The following is a 19,777-nucleotide window of genomic DNA, read 5'->3' as shown; positions in this document are numbered from 1 at the left end:
GAATGAAAAAAAAATTTACTGTCTTGTATGTTGATTCAGAATTTTCACAATATATAAACTAAAAATGCAGGTTTCAAGTAAGCGAAAAATCCTTACAAATATCATCTTGTCATAAATGAAAACCAATAAAAACGAATGCAATAATTATATGAAACCAGCCTAAACATTAAGGAAACTTCTTTTACATCTCAAAAAAAAAAAAAAAAATATATATATATATATAAATGACACAGAAATACAATTAGACTGTGCATATCAGTTTTATTTCAACAACTTATTAAATCCTCTGAATTCCATGGGATGTTATCTTTTTCTACCACATCTAATTTTAATCTTTAGCTGAAATTTGAAGAATAAAATCAGATTCTGATGAAAAAAAAAAAAAAAAACGCTTAATTGTTTAAATAGAATCTCAAATAAATGAACGAAACAGATTTTTTTTTTTTTTTAAGAATTATTTTTAAGCAGACCTCTTTGTGCATATAATTGGACGCTTTCAAAACATTTTTTTAAAATATCCCTCACCTGAGAATTTATTGGAGTTCAAAAGATGAAAAGAAAATTTACAAAATATAATTGGAGACCAAGGAAAAGAAACAGTAAAAAAAAAAAAAAAAATGAAATGGAAAGAATAATCAATAACTTCATTTACTGATTTAATCATAATTAGCTTTGAAAATGATCCAAAGTTTCCATGGTTAATCGTTGGGAAGAAATAGTAATTTCCGACATTTTATGATTGGTGAGTCAGTAAAGAATTTCCCAACAAAAATATTCACTGATACATCTACATCTGATTAGTAAAAATTTTTTTTTAGGAAAAAAAAAATGTATTTCTAGAATCTTCTACCTTCTTGTTGGATTTTAGATTTGGACTTAAATAGCATTTAAGCTGACAAATCAAACTTTGCTTTTGACTAGCCAATTTTCATTTGTTATTGTTGTATCATGTTATTAGCAATGTCATAGCATACATTTTTATAATTTATTTAAAAAATTACATAGTTCTGCCCAGACAACTGGTAATATGAAACATCTTAAAATAAAAAATCAAAAAATCAACAGGGTGAGATACCAAAACCAAAGTGATAACCACTCACTGTAGTGTTGGAAAGCTCTCCCCCAAAAAGGAAAAGTTCCACTTCTCAGTTTGTGGAAAGGGAGTCAGGTGCAATTCAATTTTTTGGTACCTGTAAGCATCAGATACACAAAAGAAGTGGAATTACTGCTAGGTTGAAAAAGGGCAACTAATTTGTGTGCAAGACGTGTAAGGCAATAGAGAAGTAGATGAGAACTCAATATATCTGGATGGCAAAATTATTTAGGTTGTTGAGAGCTTTTGTTACCATGGTGATATCATTGGAGCATAAGGTGGAGCAGGTGTAAGTGTGATTGCAAGCATCAAGAGTGGATGGAATAAGTTCAGGGAACTTCTGCTATTACTAACCAACAGAGCATGACCATTTTTGAGCAAAGGAAAAATCTGTCAGGCATGTGTATGCAGTGTGATGATGTATGGAAGTGAAACCTGTCTGGTGAGAGTTGAGGACATGCATTGCATGGTAATAAATGATATGAGAATATGATAGACATGTAATGTAATTGTTAAATATAGGCTTAGTTCTGATGACCTCAGAGGGAGATTAAATCTGGACAGTATATCTGTGCAGAACAGGAAAGTTTGATATTATGGCTGCATTGAAAGAATCAACAAGAATTCTTGGATTAGTAGATGTAGAACAGTTGAGGTAGCAGGGTCTGTTTGTAGAGGAAAACATGGGAGAATGTAATAAAAATGAATCTGATAAATAAAAACATGGCAAGAGGCAGAATACTTTGGAAGTCAATTTCTTAAAATCATATAGCGTATGCCAGTATGTAAAACAGGCATTAAACTAAGTATGATGATGATGATGATAACTGATTTTTAATAGAAGAATATAATTGGAGTTACCTACCTTAATTTTTTTAAAATGTTCACTGCATTACAGGCAATGAGGGTTAGTACTGTTACATCATAGATCAACAGAGGTTGCTCATTGAATTCATTAATTTCAATCTTCTAATAATATTTATCATTATTCAAATGACGATAATCCATCTCATTAATCATTAGTCCTTATCTTCTAGAGCTTTTAGCTTTAATAAATGGTAACTTACTAATAAAATAAAAGATATGGCAAATATTGGTTTGTTCTTAAAAAGACGATTGCAACAATTTTAATATTTAGTTCTGATCAATATTTAATTTATTTTTATTAGGCATAAGTAAGAGAAGGTGTAGGAGCTTTTCACTCTCACAATCATAAGTGCTAATACTGCTACCCAAATCACTGGTTATTAATAAAATATTTGAATAGTGTCTGACTTTTAATGAGAGAGAGAATTGCTATTTTCTCAACCTGCTATGTGAGTGATATGTGATGTTCAATCCTCTTATAGTATTCATTATTTTTTAACTGACAATCTATCCATATCATTAACCTTTATCCTCGAGTGACTTTAAAGTGATGACTAATTAATATAAAAAGAAAAAAAGTTCTTTGTGAAATCTGTTGATGCAATTCCCAGGTTGCTTGGGATGCTGGGGGCGAATAATGGCACCCAGTGAATTCTAAATAAAACTCTATACTATACACTTCATTCATTATTTTCAATCCTCTTATAATATTTTTCATCATTCAACTGACAATCTCTTCATGTCATTAACCCTTATCTTTGAGTGGCTTTAAATCTTGATAAGTGGTGACTAATTAATTATTAAAAACAAAAATGGTGTGCCCAACCCTTGAAATATATGCACACCCACATTTTTTGTTTTACTGACTGACCCATTAGGAAACGCACTTCCTGTTAATTTCTAAGTAATGAGAGAAGGTCAGACAAATTCACAGCAATATGACTGTTTTCTTAAAGATCTTCCTCAACACTATAAAAGTAAAGTGTTTTCATTTTTTTTGTTTTTAATTAAAATCTATATAAACATACATGACAGAAATAAATAGACATGCTTATATATATATATATATATATAAATATATATATATATATATATGAGAAAATTAAAACTGTGGGTTGAACTTTACAATCAAAATTAATTGTTCGACTGAATACTCAAAAAAACAATTTACAATGTCCCTATACCACGGAGTTTTAAAGAATACTATTCTTCTCATCAGAGAACAGAAAAAAATCAGCAAATTATATTTGTAGCAATAACTAGCAATTTGCTAGTTATGGCATTAAGTGAAACCGCAATATATATATATATATATATATATATATATATATATATATAACTACTTCATTTACTCACATAAATTTAATATACGAAAGTATAGATTTATGCGTAAACTTTAAGTATTTACTTCAAAAGTGCTCAATACGTAGGTAGAGCTAGTTAGTAATTTATAAAATATATATGGCGATTAAGCTACACTGAATATTCTGCGTTTCAACCACTATAGGATTCGTCAGGCTTATGCGCGAATTCTGTGGTTGCTTCTTGTTTTTATATATGTTGAGGATTTCTAGTTAGCCAATCAGCTTTCTAGTATCCACCACGCCCCTTCCTATCAGCCAGTTGTTGCGAAAATTTAGAGATGATAATCAAAGCACATAATAACAAAATACTAAATGAAAACAATGTAAACAACAACAAAATAAACAATAAAAAAAGTAGACACCATGACAGAAATAAAACCAACACTAGCAGAAATAATAATGATGATGATAATAATAATAATAATAATAACAATAATAATAACAAACCAACCCCGGACAAGAACAACCATACCATAAATAAAAATACTAATAACAAACAAGATAAATGCAATTGTAGACACCGCACACTTTGCCCAGTCCAAAATAAATGTCTAACAAAAAGTGTAGTTTATCAAGCAACAATATTTGCGAAAGAAAACCCGAATAACAAGAAATATTACATAGGCATGACTTCCTTAGATTTCAAAACCCGATACTATGACCACAAAAGTACATTCAAAAATAAAAAACACCGTATAAAAACAACACTAGCGAATAAATACTGAGAACTCAAAGAAAGCGGACATTCGCCGTAGTCGAATGGAAAATAATGAGACAAGCTACCACGTGCAGACATTTAGACGACCCATGTAAATTATGCCTCCATGAAAAATTTGCTATCCTGTACTTTAAAGAACCTCAAAATCTATTAAACTGTAGATGAGAAATAGCAAACAACTGTGTTCACAAAATAAAACTTACTCTAGGATAGCGATACAAAATAGCTTTAAAACTAACAATAACAATGGAAAACAAACAAATAATTAAATTAAATAAACATGAATATACATAAACGATCACACATATATATATATATATATATATATATATATGTGCATGTATGTGTGTACACATAGGTATATTTATATATATATATATATAAAAAAATAAGGAAGGAAAAGATCTACCGTAAACCGCTAACCTAGTTCTAAAACAGATCCTTTGTTCGATAAAATGCATGCCCATTGGCTGATAGGAAGGGGCGCGGTGGATACTAGAAAGCTGATTGGCTAACTTGAAATCCTCAACATATATAAAAACAAGAAGCAACCACAGAATTCGCGCATAAGCCTAACGAATCCTATTGTGGATGAAACGCAGAATATTCAGTGTAGCTTAATCGCCATATATATTTTATAAATTATTATATATATATATATATATATATATATATATATATATATATATATAATAAAGTAAAGTCAGTCTGTCGATTTTCCTTATTGATAAATATAACTGTATTCACTAGATCATTGGTTCCTAGCCACCATGCCATGTAACATTGGTGTGCCACAGAATGATTGCTGGTGTGCCGTGAAAATGTTATAGTTGAAAAACAGCTTTCATATTTTGATAAACGAAGTTGTTTGTATTAATAAATATTAACTCACAAATTATTACTCATGTGACATCGATGCTTAAATATCAAAAAGAGAAGGAATAAAATATAAAATAAATCTGTTGATTAAATTGTTAGATATTTTGAATTTTCGACAATAATAAACATTGGTAAGCTTCGTTTTTAAATATTTATTTTTTTGTGGAAGGTGTGCTGTGAAAATTTAAAGAGCCCAACAGTGTGCTGCTATATAAAAAGGTTGGGAACCACTGCACTAGATACTTAAATCTGTTTTGCTAAAACTGTTTGTTCACTGCACAGACCACAATCGTCTGCTCATTGTCATCATCCAGCTTCAGAGTGTAATTTTAGTATTGGCCTGTCAATTGTGGAGTCTCAGTCAGTTCTGTAATAAAAGGATTATCCCTGCAAACAAAGCCATAACTTCAGTGTAAAACAAGTTGCAATGTTTTATTTTGTGAAGGTACAATTATATTTGGTTTCTCCACTGAATGACAGTCATTTGTGGGTGAACGACAGATACGGTAATCAACACATAAAATTCTTCCCACTGAACACAAACAGACCATCAGCTTAGGGCTTAAAGGCATATCTGTGTCTGTGAACCACAGAAACTCAACTGACCCCTTCTGCCCCCTGCTGAAATATATATATATATATATATATATATGTCGATGACTACAAATATTTTAAGCTTCCCTCTTTGCGTAGAGCACTGTCGTAAATAATCTCACCCGCTACTTAATTGGCTGAAAAATGCAAGACTTGCTGTTTGTTTATAAATAAGCGGTTTGAGCACTATAAAAGTGGTGGACAGATGTTTGATTAAAATAGACATTTGGTGAGGTTATTTGCGGGCACCGCTCCCGTGAGTCAATCAGTAGAACTGCTGACTATCAACACAATGGTTCTAGGTTCAATCCTCGGCTTGGGAGAGATGCTAGTCTAGCATCACTGATGAGTTGTGATACAACGAAACAGGATTTTATGTCGATGACTACATATATGTATATAATTAGAGAAATGAATATAAATATTTTAAAATTGTAACTATCAAGATAATAAAAAGTTCAATATACTAGATAGAGTAATTAAAGAAATAAGAAAAATTTATTATGAAAAATAAAATTTTGTAATTTATTCAGTTTTATTATTAATCATCAAGTTTTCCTATTTCTTACACACACACACACATACATATATAATCAGAGACCACTGAACCTGACTGATCATGAGGTCCACAGTCTGGGGGAGCATTACTTCTGGAAAATCTCAAGTGGATTATAACATGACCTCCATAAATATAGATGGCTCATGCATTAAAGTCAAATAACCTGCTAATGTTATGGAATAACATTTGAAAATATGACCGGAAGTCTTTCCACTGTATCAAATTGCAGAAGGAAATTCTGAAAATTGTCCAAAAATAACTAATTTCTTTTCTTAAAGACTAGCGGGGGTACCTGGCGTTGCCCGGGTGTTTGGAGGTGTGTGTGGTTTTGGGTAAATCAAAACTCGGGGTGGGGGGTAAAATAAAAAAAAATTTGGTAGGTGAGTATGAGGATCGAACCCAAACCCTTGAGGCAAAGTTGGAAATTAAAGTGTGAAAAAAAAAGTGCGACGTTAACAACTGGGCCACCGCGACATACTAACGGAAACGCGTTTGAATTTATTTAATTACTTAGAACTGGCAGGTGCACGTTTTAATGACTTAATGAGGTCAACTTTAACTGCGGTGTAGTATTTTATTTAATGCGGGAACGCTTTTTTTATTTTTATTTTCCCGAGATGTTGGGGGGGGAAGGGTGACCAGCTTCCCTTGTCCAAATTGAATAGCAATTGTCTGATATAAGGAAAATATTTCCACATTGATCAAAGCTGATTGCTTTCGGACATTTCCGACAATCGTGACCGGAAAAATACCGCTAGAATTAGTGTTGCTTTTATTATACGAAAAAGCCTAATCCACATGCGGCGAGCGAAAAATGTTGAATATTTATCTTCCCAAGGCGAGCAAATTAAATAGACAGGCAACCTCCATTATTAGCTTGATATTATGATTTATATGTGATATAAAAAGTTTTAAGAAGTTGTGAGCCGACTGACCGCTTCTCTGAAAAAGCCTTTCTTGGATATACACAAAAAGCGAACATACATACACACATTTTCGCTTTTATATATATATAGATTAGAATAAGAAATTATTTTCCATTTTAAGACGTGCAATTAAAAGAGAGGATTTTTTGCCGGGGGATTCAGTAAAGTAAGAGATATTTATATTTATCATTAAAATTTGAAATTTAAGAAACTAAACCGATATATGCTTTTTTTCTTTCTTTAAAAAAGAAATATTTAATCTTTAAAGATAAATAAATTATTATTTATTTTTCAGAATTATTATTAAATAAATTATTAAATGAGTTCTTTTTATTATGGTAGATTATTTTTTTTATATATTTTTTTATATTTTTTATCATAGTAAATTATTTTTTTAATATTTCTTTTATCATGGTAAATTAATTTTGTCTTTATAAACAAGTAGGTGCTAACTATAAAAAACAAAAAAAAGTTACAGATGGCGACTGTGTTTTTCAACAGTTTTCATTTTATCATTTCATGAATACCATGTAACTTTTTATTTCAGTATGTATGCAGAGAAGGTACAATGCTGAAATAATGACATTATTATTTAGAAAACTAGGTGCAACTTTACTATAGTGTGTTGTCCGATCCAATTGTGCATTTTCGAACAAAGGTATTTCAGAGGAAAAATAATTTATGTGACTGAAATCGGAACTTTATTTATTTGATGTAAATAAGTTTTGTTAAAAAGAAAACAAGGCTTATATCTCGGTTCTTCCATTTGCTTGAGGTCTCATTTCAGATTTTAAACTCCTTATGTATGTAATATATATAAAAACTGCTCAATACTCTTGCGTATTGCAGTAGTATAAAATACACAGTCATCACAAGTTAATTGAAGGAATTAATCAGACTAATAGTTAATCAGGTGAGTAGAAGGAAACAAATGTTTATGTATCTCACTTGCTATAAGCATGTATTATATAACATATACACACAAATGGCATGAAAACGATATTTTCATGTGAAAAATTATTTGTAAAAAGTGTAAACATGCTTTATTAGTTTTAACACAAATGTCCTGGTTTTAAGATTCATGGAAATAATAAAAAAAAAATGAAATGCATTTCTTTTATTATATTTATAAAAATATAAAACTTTAGGAAAGATCGACTTTTATGAAAAGAAAAAATTAGATGGACGGCCAAAAATATAATCATGTTATTGGCTCAAAAATCTACAAATTTTGTAAAAATCTTTTATTGACAGTTTAACTGTTTGATAGATCTTGCTTGCTAGGCTTCAGACATGATGTCATTTTTCAATGCAAGGGCCTGAATCTATATTTACATAGGTCATAGTCATCATCAGAACCTCATATCATAGAAGACATTAATATTTCACATCAACCATGTTTTAGGTGATCTCTCTTCTCCTAGCTAAATATTTCTCTCATTGCAGGTCCATCATCTGCTTGCATTGCAACTATGCATCACAGAAACATGCAACATGATGCATATTTACACAAGTCTAATCTCGTTTTGACAATGACCTCCTAATAATGACTTAACACTTTTACAGCTGACAAAACAAGGACAATCTACTCCTATGGATTAAATAAAATGTTTAGTTCAAAATAAAGATTCACAAGAAATGTTCCTGAAAATGGACAGAAGTTTTATCAGTTAAAATATGTTGTGAAAATAACAATCACGATAAGAATAATAGTCTGTGAAATCCAAATAATCAAATTATTAATTCTGATCTAAAAAGTTTGGGGATATATATATATATATATATATATATATATATATATATATATACTAACAGTTCAGCCCGGCTTTGCTCATGCCCTATGTACTGTTTATAACTTTATGTACATATCTATATATCTATAAAAGTGAAAATGTCTGTGTACATTTCCCTACCAAATTCCTCTGTCAATTTTCGGTCTACAGACTCGAAATTTGACATAAGGGGTATTGAGATTTGGGAAAATCTTTTTAATCGGTTTTCAGCCAGAAATTTGGCTGTCAAGGGGTCAAAGTTCAATGATTTAACCTTTGAAAACTCTACCAAACTCCTTTGCCAATTTTGGGTTTAAACACTTGAAATTTTAGATGTAGGTTACTTGGATATGAATCAAACTTTTTAATTTGATTTGAGCCCCCAAAAAATAAATGTTATGGGGTCAAAGTTAAAAAACAATTGACCTCTGCAGATACTATGAAATTACTCAGGCAAATTTTGGTCTGAACATTTGAAATCTTACATAAAGTGTATTCATATGTGTATTCATAATGTGTATTCATATTCATAGGTAAATTATGAACAGTACATAGGGCCCAAGCAAAGCCGTGCTGAACTGCTAGTGTATATATATATATATATATATATATATTAAAAAGTTTGACGCGTGTCCAAGTAACCTACATCTAAAATTTCAAGTGTTTAGACCCAAAATTGGTGGAGAAGTTTGGTAGTCTGCAAATGTCAACTCTTTCAACTTTGACCCCTGGACAGCCAAATTTTCTGCCAAAAACTGATTATAAAAATTTCCCAAAATCTCAATATGCCTTATGTCAAATCTCGAGTCTGTAGACTGAAAATTGACAGAATAGTTCAGTAGGGAAATGTACACACACAAACACAGAAGACAATTTCACATATATATATATATAATATATATAAATGTGTGATGGACTCTCCTGTAGATTTCAACGTATGAGCTTCCGCCATAACAACTAAGTTATTCGGAAATCCATACAGATGGTCTGTTTATAGTGATGAAAGCTTTCTGTAGAACTATCCACACTTTTTGGTATTACTGCTAACCTTTGTCGGTGCAGATGACTGCCACAGGACAGAGTATACAGTAAACCGCAGGTTTTTACATTAGAGTTTCCGGGTTTGTATTACTGTACACATAGATTTGAAAAAGTTGTCAAAAAACAAATATATAACAAATAAATGTTATCAAAGGCAAGATAAGTTACTTTTCTACCAAACTGGATATATTTTTTGTGTTTTTATTCAATGTAACATGTTTATTCAACTCGAAAAACATGCAGTGTTTACCGATATATTGTAAAATTCAAAATGGCGCCCGACTCTCTCTTTAACACGGTAAGTTTGGGAAAAGGAGTTATAAATAATAAACTAGACAAAATACTATTAAAAAAACACCGAATATATGTCAAGTTATGTCACAGTAACATATATTGAGCGAATTTCTAACAGTATTTTGTCTAGTTTATTATTTATAACACCTTTTCCCAAACTTACCGTGTTAAAGAGAGTTGGGCGACATTTTGAATTTTCCAATACATTGGTAAACACTGTATGTTTTTCGAGCTGAATAAACATGTTAAATTGAATAAAAACACGAAAATTATATCCAGTTTGGTAGAAAAGTAACATATCTTGCCTTTGATAACATTTATTTGTTATATATTTGTTTTTTGACAACTTTTTCGAATCTATGTGTACAGTAATACAAACCTGAGTTTCCTTCTCATAGATATATGTCTTAACAAAGACTGGGGTTACATCTCTCCCAGTGAATTAATGCGTCCCCAGATACCAACCTGGAAATTTTTACCACTCTGCATGGTACATACAGCGCCTAGACTTCCCAAATGGTGACCCATCTGGTACTAACCAGGCTCAACATTGCTTAACTTCGGTGATCTGGCGAGAACCGATATTGCCAACATGATTGCGCCGTATATATATATATATATATATATATATAATATAAAGCTGAACGTCTGTGTGTGTATCTGATCACGAATAGGCTGCTACATGGTTGACTATTATAGAAAACTGATTACATATAATGATAGAAGATGTATCGAGACACAGGAATGGGTATGTTTGATCTGGCAGAATGATGATTCATTAAAATTGTGGGGTCTGTGTATGCGCCTGGTCCACAAAGTATGAAAATAAAAAATGTAAGAATTAAAAAAAAACGTTTACAAGTGTTTTTGATATAGATGTACATAAGAATACTTTGATAAGTATGTTTTAACTTAAAAAGGGATGGTATAATAAAATTGTGGGGTCTGCGTTCGCACCTGGCCTCCATAGAATGGAAATAGGCACAAACTTTAATAAAGACTTTTCAGATCTATCTGCGTAAGTAATTATGTTTCAGTTTGAAGAAATCTGGTATAATAAAATTATGGGGTGTTCGTTTGCGCCTGACCTCCATAGAATGGAAATATGTCACAAAGTTTAACAAGGTTTTTTTTTTATATAGATCCACAGAATATTGTGATAAGTGTTTCAGTGTGGACAGGTATGGTATAATAAATTATGGGGTTTATTTATTTTTATCAATTTTATTTTTACTTTCATATTTTGCTTTGGTTTTGATACCCCCAAATTCGAAGCTATCTCTTTACAACCCTTCCTTTTCATAACCTATGATACTTTCATAAATCAGAGTCCATTTTCTGTAGGCTGTTTTTTTTTAACCCAGTCAACGATGAGTACTTTTGCTAGTATATATATAAATATATATATATATGAGAGAGAGAGGAAGTGAAAAAGAATTAGAGAAATTTTTTAAAAGGAGATAATAAAAAGCTTAACAATTGAGGTGGAGCTTATATATACTGACTTCTCTATTTCAAGAAACCTCGCTTCTATAATCATACCTCCTAATTCATTACACACGTATTGAACTACACCCTAACCTACCATGGCAAACCGTGTAACCCCATTACATACTACTAATATCCATTAGGTGATAATCACAATTTCGTCCTACATAACCCTCTTATTTTCCTCCATCCGCATTTACAATGTTTATCCTCTTCCTCTCACACCCATTATTTCATTCCTAATGTAGTTATCGCTAGACGTTACTTTTCTATTATGTTACCTAACACTTCTCCTCTTTTGATGAGAACCATTAGGCTTCAATGCCTAAGTATAAAGAGCATATATATCCCACCCTCCTAATTGATGTTATCTCCCTATTAAATCAACGATTTAATTCATATGCTAATGCATATGAATTTAATCTGGAGTATATATCTTTATATTTTCGTTTTTTTTTCCTTTATATATATATATATATATATATATATATATATATATATATATATATGGGAAAAATAGTAATTAGTAAAACCTGAAGAGAGTGCGCAATACTATTGCAGAGCAAATATGCGTTTTATTTTTTATTACCATTTTATCTGTTCAGTTATATATGTTTCAGTTGCCGGACCATATTTATGATCCAGCAGCCTCGTCCGGAATTTTGGGGAGACATTGTGACATATTGGAGATCAATATTCAATTGTATTATATATATCTCCACCAATTACAACAACATACGGATATACAAAAAATCCAAAAGTATATTTATGTCAATATGTGTATATATAAATTTGGAACACAGAAATCTCCGAACTCAGCAAGCTTTCATTCGGTAAACATATTTCCAGTCCAGAATAGTAACTTAAATTTTGGGACTATTATAAATACCACTCTTAAAGCCCATACATTTATTGGTACCACAGCAAATCTAATAAAAAAATTCAGAATCTCCAACCATATAAGTTCTTTTAAAAATTAAAATATATATAGTATTATGTACATATATAGTTACGTATATGTATATATTGGGAATGAACAGATTATCAAATTAATTGGCTGATTAATAGGTTTTCTAATGCCGATTTATCAGCAAATTCTTCTCTGGACCAAAGTATCATAGGTAATACCACATATAAATTTATTATGTGTAGACTATTAATCACTATATATGTAACTTTTAAATGTCATCATACACACATTTATTCGTTAGAGTGAAATCCTACATTACATGCTACGAGCAATGCCATCACAATCACAACCATCTTTAGAAGAGTAGTTCCTATTTTTACCTCTAAATACTAAGTCCTCCTACTGCCCCCAGTCATTATTGGGAGGAATTCTGCACTTTCAACAGATATTTGTTTTTCACCTTTCGTAACTTGATCATAAACATATAGACATACCATTATCTTTCCCTTTTCCAACTCCAAAATAATGACATCTCCCTAGCCATAATCTGCCGAATCTGATTGGTTAAGACTTGACATTCTTATATTCTGGAATGAATATATTGCCTACTTTAACGAACACTTCAAAAATTCTCCAAAATGACGTCGCTCTCTAAAGGAGACATTATTGCTAACAGAAAAAAGAAAGTACATAGTATTAACCGCTCATACACAGACACTTAAATACTGTTACCCTTAATTACTGGAACAAACCTGCATAAGTAAAAAAAAATATATACATAACATCTTTTTCATCTTTGCTTGCATGTCGAGAACAATTGCAGAGACTGTAAATGTTATTAATAAAAAATGTTCTGCCCCCCCCAATCTTTTAATTGTACATTAAATATATCAGAGATGTAAATTATTCTTATACACTTATACTACTGTGCTAAATCATTTTTGTTCATATACATTGTAGATGTTAACAAATAATGTTTTGTGACACATCAACATGTTTATAAGGCCAAAAACTTTTTTTGAAATCTAAATAAATCTTTTTTGTTTTTGCAGTACGATTGCCTTAAATTCTTTTTTTTACACTAAATAAATCTTTTCTGTTATGTTATTAATAATAAAATGTTTGACGACACATCAAGACAGGTTTAAAAGCCAAAAATTCTGTTAATTTTACATTAAATATATCGTAGATGTTAATTGTTCTTATACACTTATGCTACTGTGCTAAATCATTTTGTGTTTACATATAAGCCAATAATTCTTTTTTTGTTTTACACTAAAAAAGATATTTCTTTTTTACAGTACAATTGACTGAAATTCTTTTATTTACGCTAAATGAATCTTTTCTGTTTCAATAAATTGTAGATGTTGTTAATGTTTTCCAACACATTTATAAGCCAAAAATTGTTTTTTTTTAATCTAAATAAATTGACAGTTTAAATACTTAAAAATCTCCTTATGTGTGATTTTGAAACCTTTAAACTGTCTATTTCTGACAATTATCAAGGTGTGTGTGCGTGTGTGTATGTGCGTGCATATCTGTGTGTATGTGCGTGTATGTGATCAATACAAATCAATCTAATACTTGCGTTAACCAGACTGAGTCACGGCAACATTTATGTTGGACTTGACAACTATATTGTAATCAGTTGGAAAGCAGGAAAATGGAACAGAGTTCCACAGGCATGCAGTTCTAAGAAAGAAGCTTTGTTCATGGAATCTGTTTAGGTTTAGGCACAGATGAAGAGTGAGTGAAGTTATTGATAGTGGTTTCAGCTAGATGCAGTGTTTTTCATGAAAGTCAGACCAGGGGGAACCATAGATTAGAGCTCAGACGAGCACTTTCCCTGAAAATAACAATAAAGCAGAGACAGGCTTGTAACTTCTCTTCTGTGGAAAAGAGGTTGCAGGGAAGAGAAAAAGGCATCCCCACTAGGCTACAAAGTCTATTTTGAACTCTGTCAAGGCAGGATAAGTTGCTTCTAGCAGCTCCTTCCCAGATGTGGCAACAGTACTCCATCCTTGGACATACTTGGCTCTTATACAGGTGGAGAATTGCGTCAGCAGTGAGAAATCTACTGGAGAGGTAGAACGATCCCTCCATTTTTTTCCAGCAGCCTTGGCAACAGATTTAATGTGTGTGTTCGATCTCAGATCAGGAGTAAAGATTAAACCCAGAAGCTTGTCAAAACTTGGTGCCTCCTCAAGATGAGAGCCATTCATTTCAATTAATGCCAGATGGAGATGAGTGCTGATGATGAAAATACAGATGCTTGATTTTAGATGCATTAAAATTAACCTGCCATCCCTTTTCCCATTGCAATAGAATCGTTAGCACATCGGCTGTAGATCTAGCAAAACGGAAACCATATTGCATGTCACTGAGATGGTTATTTTTGCTGAGGTGGTTGACTACTTTTCTATTTAACAGATTCCAGCAACTTACTCATGACACACAAGATTTGAGGCAAATAGATGGAAAATTTCCCTCATTTCTCTTCCTATTGAATTAACGTTATTTTTTTGCTTTAGTTTTCATGTTGGGAATTGTACAGTAAATTGCGATTATGTGCAAACTGAAAATAAAGCATTTTTCATCAGTCATACTCTTGTTCCTCATTTTCACTCTTGCTACCATTGCATATATTTTTTTTTTTTCTGGTTTAAATAATGTATATTTTATTGAGATAAACTACTAATTAGATATCAGGCATATGTAATTTAAATATGTAAAAATTTAACTAAATATTAACTACAACCTACAACTATTATGTCAATCAGTTTCTGCTGGAAATATTTTGATGTCAATCCCAAGAATAAGAATACAGCTGCTTGCAAGTTATGTCAATCTATTACACCAAAGAGTGGCAAATCAGTAAAAACTTTTACGACTAATATGTTAAATCATGTTAGAAATGTTCATTCAAAAGAAGCAAAAGTTGCAGATGAAAAAAGGAAGCATAATGAATATTCAGGGACAACATTCCAGAGACAAGTGGCAACAACTACAGTCCTCCAGCGAAACACCAAACTACTAGAGAATCAATATTGGCCAAAAAGAAAGTTTGAAATACTAATGATCACAGGTCACAAGAGATCCATTATTTGATAAGAGAAATGATTGTTGTTGATATTCAACCATATTCTGTAACATCTGACATTGGATTTAATAGGATTATTGCAAAACTTTATTCAAATTACGGCATTCCATAAAAAAGTACTTCACTGTAAAATAATTTTTGATATATTTATAAAAGTGAAACAAAAATTCAACTGTTTTTTGCTGAAATTAGCAGCATTTCATGAACTGCAGACATTTGGACAGCTACAACAGATAATGCTCCATTTCTTAGTTTAGCAAGTCATTGGTTTTCAAATGACTTTAAAAAATGCAGAGCTGTGCTTGGAGTTGTACTATTCCCAAGTGCACACACGGGTGCAAGAATAAGTGAAGAATTGCACAATGTTCTGGATGAGTATAAAATCTTCAATAAAATTTTCTTAGTTTTGCAGGATTCAGTAACAAATATGGTTGCTGATGTTAGGGAATGTGATTTAGAATAGCTTTCATACATTGTAACTCAGGCTGTGAAGACAACCATTACATCTAACAAAAATACAGTTTCTCACTTTTTATAAGCAATTTGCAAATTAACTGAAATACAGGATCAGCTTAATTTGGAAAAATAAACTCATTCAAGATGTGACCTCATGGTGGAATTCAAGATATTATATGCAGAAAATAAATTAAGAACAACGAAAAGCCTTTGTAATATGTACTGTTGATAAGATTCCTACCTTAACAACTTACTAATGTGGCTTGTTTGAAAAAATATCCAATTCCTGAGTCCATTTGAAGAAATCACCAAAGAAGCAAGTCACAGAATTTCAACAATATCAATGATACAAATTTAACTGTGAGGTTATTTTTGACTTTAATTTGTTGAACAATTCAGATTATCAATGGAAAGAAGATTTCCATCCTATCTAAATTATAAAAACTTGTGTATGTCTACTTTCCTAGACTCATGATTCAAATATTAATTTTAAAAGATTGGCATAGAAATATTTAGAACTGGATTCTACATCTACTTTCCACTCAGGATAATGAAACAGAATACACTACCAAGGGTCAAGAAGCACAAATGTGTAAATTATAACATGGCAACTTTGAAACTAACTGACAAAAAATAACCAGTAAAAATATCACGAAAGATGCTTTCATCACTCCCAGTATGAGAAGACAATAGAAAGTAACAGTACAATTATTTCTAATCCAATTTCAGTCTTCATTTTTTAGGTTTCAGAAGCGAACAATGCATCATTTATAATAGCAATATTGCATGATGAACAATTTTTAAAGTATCATAAAATAAAACTGAATTAAATGACAGTAAATATGAACATTCAATATAATTCTATACATAATGACTATTATGCCTATTTTTTTAAAAGTAACTTAATTATAAGTCAATAAAAATGCTGACATGTTCAATTTTGGTGTCGGAAATAAAGTACCAAATGTCATAAACATATACTAATTTCAAAATCATATATCACAAAAACTATTATAAGATATAGATCTGAAATATTGTATGCCTAATCAATACATATTAAAGAATGCTACATCCAAATGTCAGTTCTTTACACCAAGTACTTCTTAAATAGTATTCTCAAGAAAATGTAATAATTTTATGTAGTATTTTTCACTTTGTTTATCATGGAGATATAATTAAGTAAACGTACATGTTCAATATCAATTTAATTTTAATAAAAGAGAGAGTTGCATGTATCAACGATAGAATTCTTTATACAATTGGTATTTCTTTGTGGTTCTGTTTAATTTTTGGTGCTGGTTACATTCGTCCATTTGAGGTGGTTCCCTCAACCCTTTCCTCAATCAAACACATACAGAGAAAAAACTTCAGTTGTCCTTCTTCAATGCTTATGACACAAATCACTTATTTTGTATTGTTTTTTAAATTGTTACGTGAAAGTACAGATTAGTTAGAAAAACACCCTCTCCTGCACATGTTAAAAAATGGGTTTCCAAAAAGTTCCCTGCTTAAGTACTATTGTTTTTTTGTTTTTTTTATTGTTTTAACATTTTTATTTTTGTATTGGCTTTGTTCAAGTTAATGCTGTGATTGTTTAAAATGATTTGTTTTCAGTTGCTGCGGACCATTCTGCTTTACGTTGAATGCCCAGTAAAAGTCCTTTCTGATTTACCGGTTTTTAAAATAAGCAATACTGATGTACATATATAGTACATATTCTGTTTACCGGTTTAAAAATAAACAAACTAATTTGGCTGTTTTTTAGAATAACAGAATATTTTTTTATCCGGTAAACATTGATCAGAAAAAACTTTTTAATGGCATATATGTGAAGCAGAATGAATCATACAAACCAGAATTTTTTTTAATAAAAGATTCGTCCATTTTTTTTTTTTTTCATACGATAATTTGGGAGGCTATAAGATTCCTACCTTAACAACTTACCAATGGGTACTTGTTCAAAAAAGTGTCCAGTTAAAGAAATCACCAAAGAAGCAAGTCACAGAACTTCAACCATATCAATAATAATACCTACAATTTTAGCTTTGAGGTTATTTCTTTCAAAAGCTGTCCAATCTAATTCTGATATTTCTGACTTTTTGTTGAACAATTCAATGAATCAATGGAAACAAGATTTTCATTCTATCTAAATGATAAAACCTTGTGTGTGTCTACTTTTTATTTAAAAAATTTTTTTTTTAATTATATTTTCACCCCAAACAAAGCACATTGCCACTTTGTTGTAGGGGCTACTATCAGGGACATAAGCATCTGGGGTACTGTGTAGGAAGTTGGGCAGCAAGATGTCGGTTCACGTTGCACTTGAACTTCTGCATGTCAGTACAGTCGGGGAAGCAGGGACCCGGAAGGGAATTCCAAAGTCTAGCTATCCTGGGGAAGAAACTACTGAAGTAGAAGACTCTCTTACATCTAGGGATCTCTACTGTGCAGGGGTGGGATTTAGCTGCTTGTCGGGTTTGTTGGGGGTATTTACGTCGAGGGGGCACAAGTGCTTACAGTTCGTCAGAGCGTTCACCGTTAAAGTACTTGTAGAAAAGGCAGAGGGATGCAACATTTCGTCAATGGGACAGGGGCTGAAGTTTAGATGACAGTTCAGGACCTATCTGATTTGTGACTCTTTTGAACCTTGTCTAGGAGCGAGAGACTAGTGGCAGATGCACCAGCTCAAATATGACAGCAATACTCCATACATGGGCGAATGGTGGCCTTATAGAGGTATAGGATACTTTCGGGCGTTAGTATCTTTCTAGCACGGTAGAGAGAACCTACCTTCTTCGCAGCGGTCCTGGCGATACTCTCAATGTAATTGTTCCAACTCATGTTTCCTGGTACTTTCAGATAAAGAGTCATTGGCCATTGCTATTGGTGATAGAGAAGGTTTCTTGTAATTATTGAAGGAAACGAGTTTAGTCTTCGCAGCATTGAATGTGACCATCCATTTATGTCCCCCATTCCACTACAGATCGGAGGCATCCTCTAGTGCTTCTGCCATTTCTTTAGATATGTGTTCATTTGTTTTCCTGTCATGTCTGTTAGCATATATACCCATCTCACAGGCAATTTTGTCAGGGAGGTCATTTATGAATATTAGGAATAACAGAGGTTCCAGGATATTTATATCATATTGTTTAGATGTACGACCGTCGAGGACAACTTGGATTTTTCTCTTATCTAAGAAGGATTTAATTATGTCATGTATTCTTCCAGTGATACCATATGATCTGATTTTCTTGAGAAGACCTTCATGCCATAACCTGTCAAAAGCCTTAGATATATCTAGAGCTACCGCTCTACCCTCCCCTGCTTTGTCCAGTGACTGGTATATACGTTCTGAGATTACAGTTAGGATGTCTGCTGTTGAACGGGCTTGTCTAAATCCATATTGTTGGTCAGTCAGAAGTTTAGCATCTGTAAGGTGATGGATGGCTTGGTTAATTATGGTCTCAAATATTTTGGCGAAAAGTGGGAGGAGGCTAATGGGGCGATAATTTACTGGGTCAGTTATTTCGCCAGAATTCTTGAAAACTGGTACTACAGAAGCAGTTTTCCAGCAGGCAGGAAAGCAAGATTCATTAAGGCATTTGTTGTAAAGTTTGGAGAGAACTGGAGCAACTTTGGCGGAGCACTTTTTTAATAGCACAGCCGGGATGAGATCAGGTTCACATGCTTTTGCAGTGTCAAGATTTCTTATGATA

General features: G+C 31.8%; 1 protein-coding gene and 1 pseudogene across 1 annotated transcript in view; one reads left to right on the top strand and one right to left on the bottom strand.

Annotated features, from left to right (window-relative positions):
* LOC145241520 (RNA-binding protein RO60-like) overlaps positions 1–19,777 on the top strand; it is a 224,191-nt gene that overhangs the window by 8,187 nt on the left and 196,227 nt on the right. The gene's annotated exons all lie outside the window — the stretch shown is intronic.
* Positions 10,599–10,716, bottom strand: LOC145241917 (5S ribosomal RNA; annotated as a pseudogene).

Source organism: Euprymna scolopes, chromosome 20, assembly GCF_053919585.1.
Source record: "Euprymna scolopes isolate OS-2025 chromosome 20, ASM5391958v1, whole genome shotgun sequence".
In the NCBI taxonomy this organism is placed as follows: Eukaryota; Metazoa; Mollusca; class Cephalopoda; order Sepiida; family Sepiolidae; genus Euprymna; species Euprymna scolopes.
This window is presented reverse-complemented; position numbering and strand designations above follow the sequence as displayed.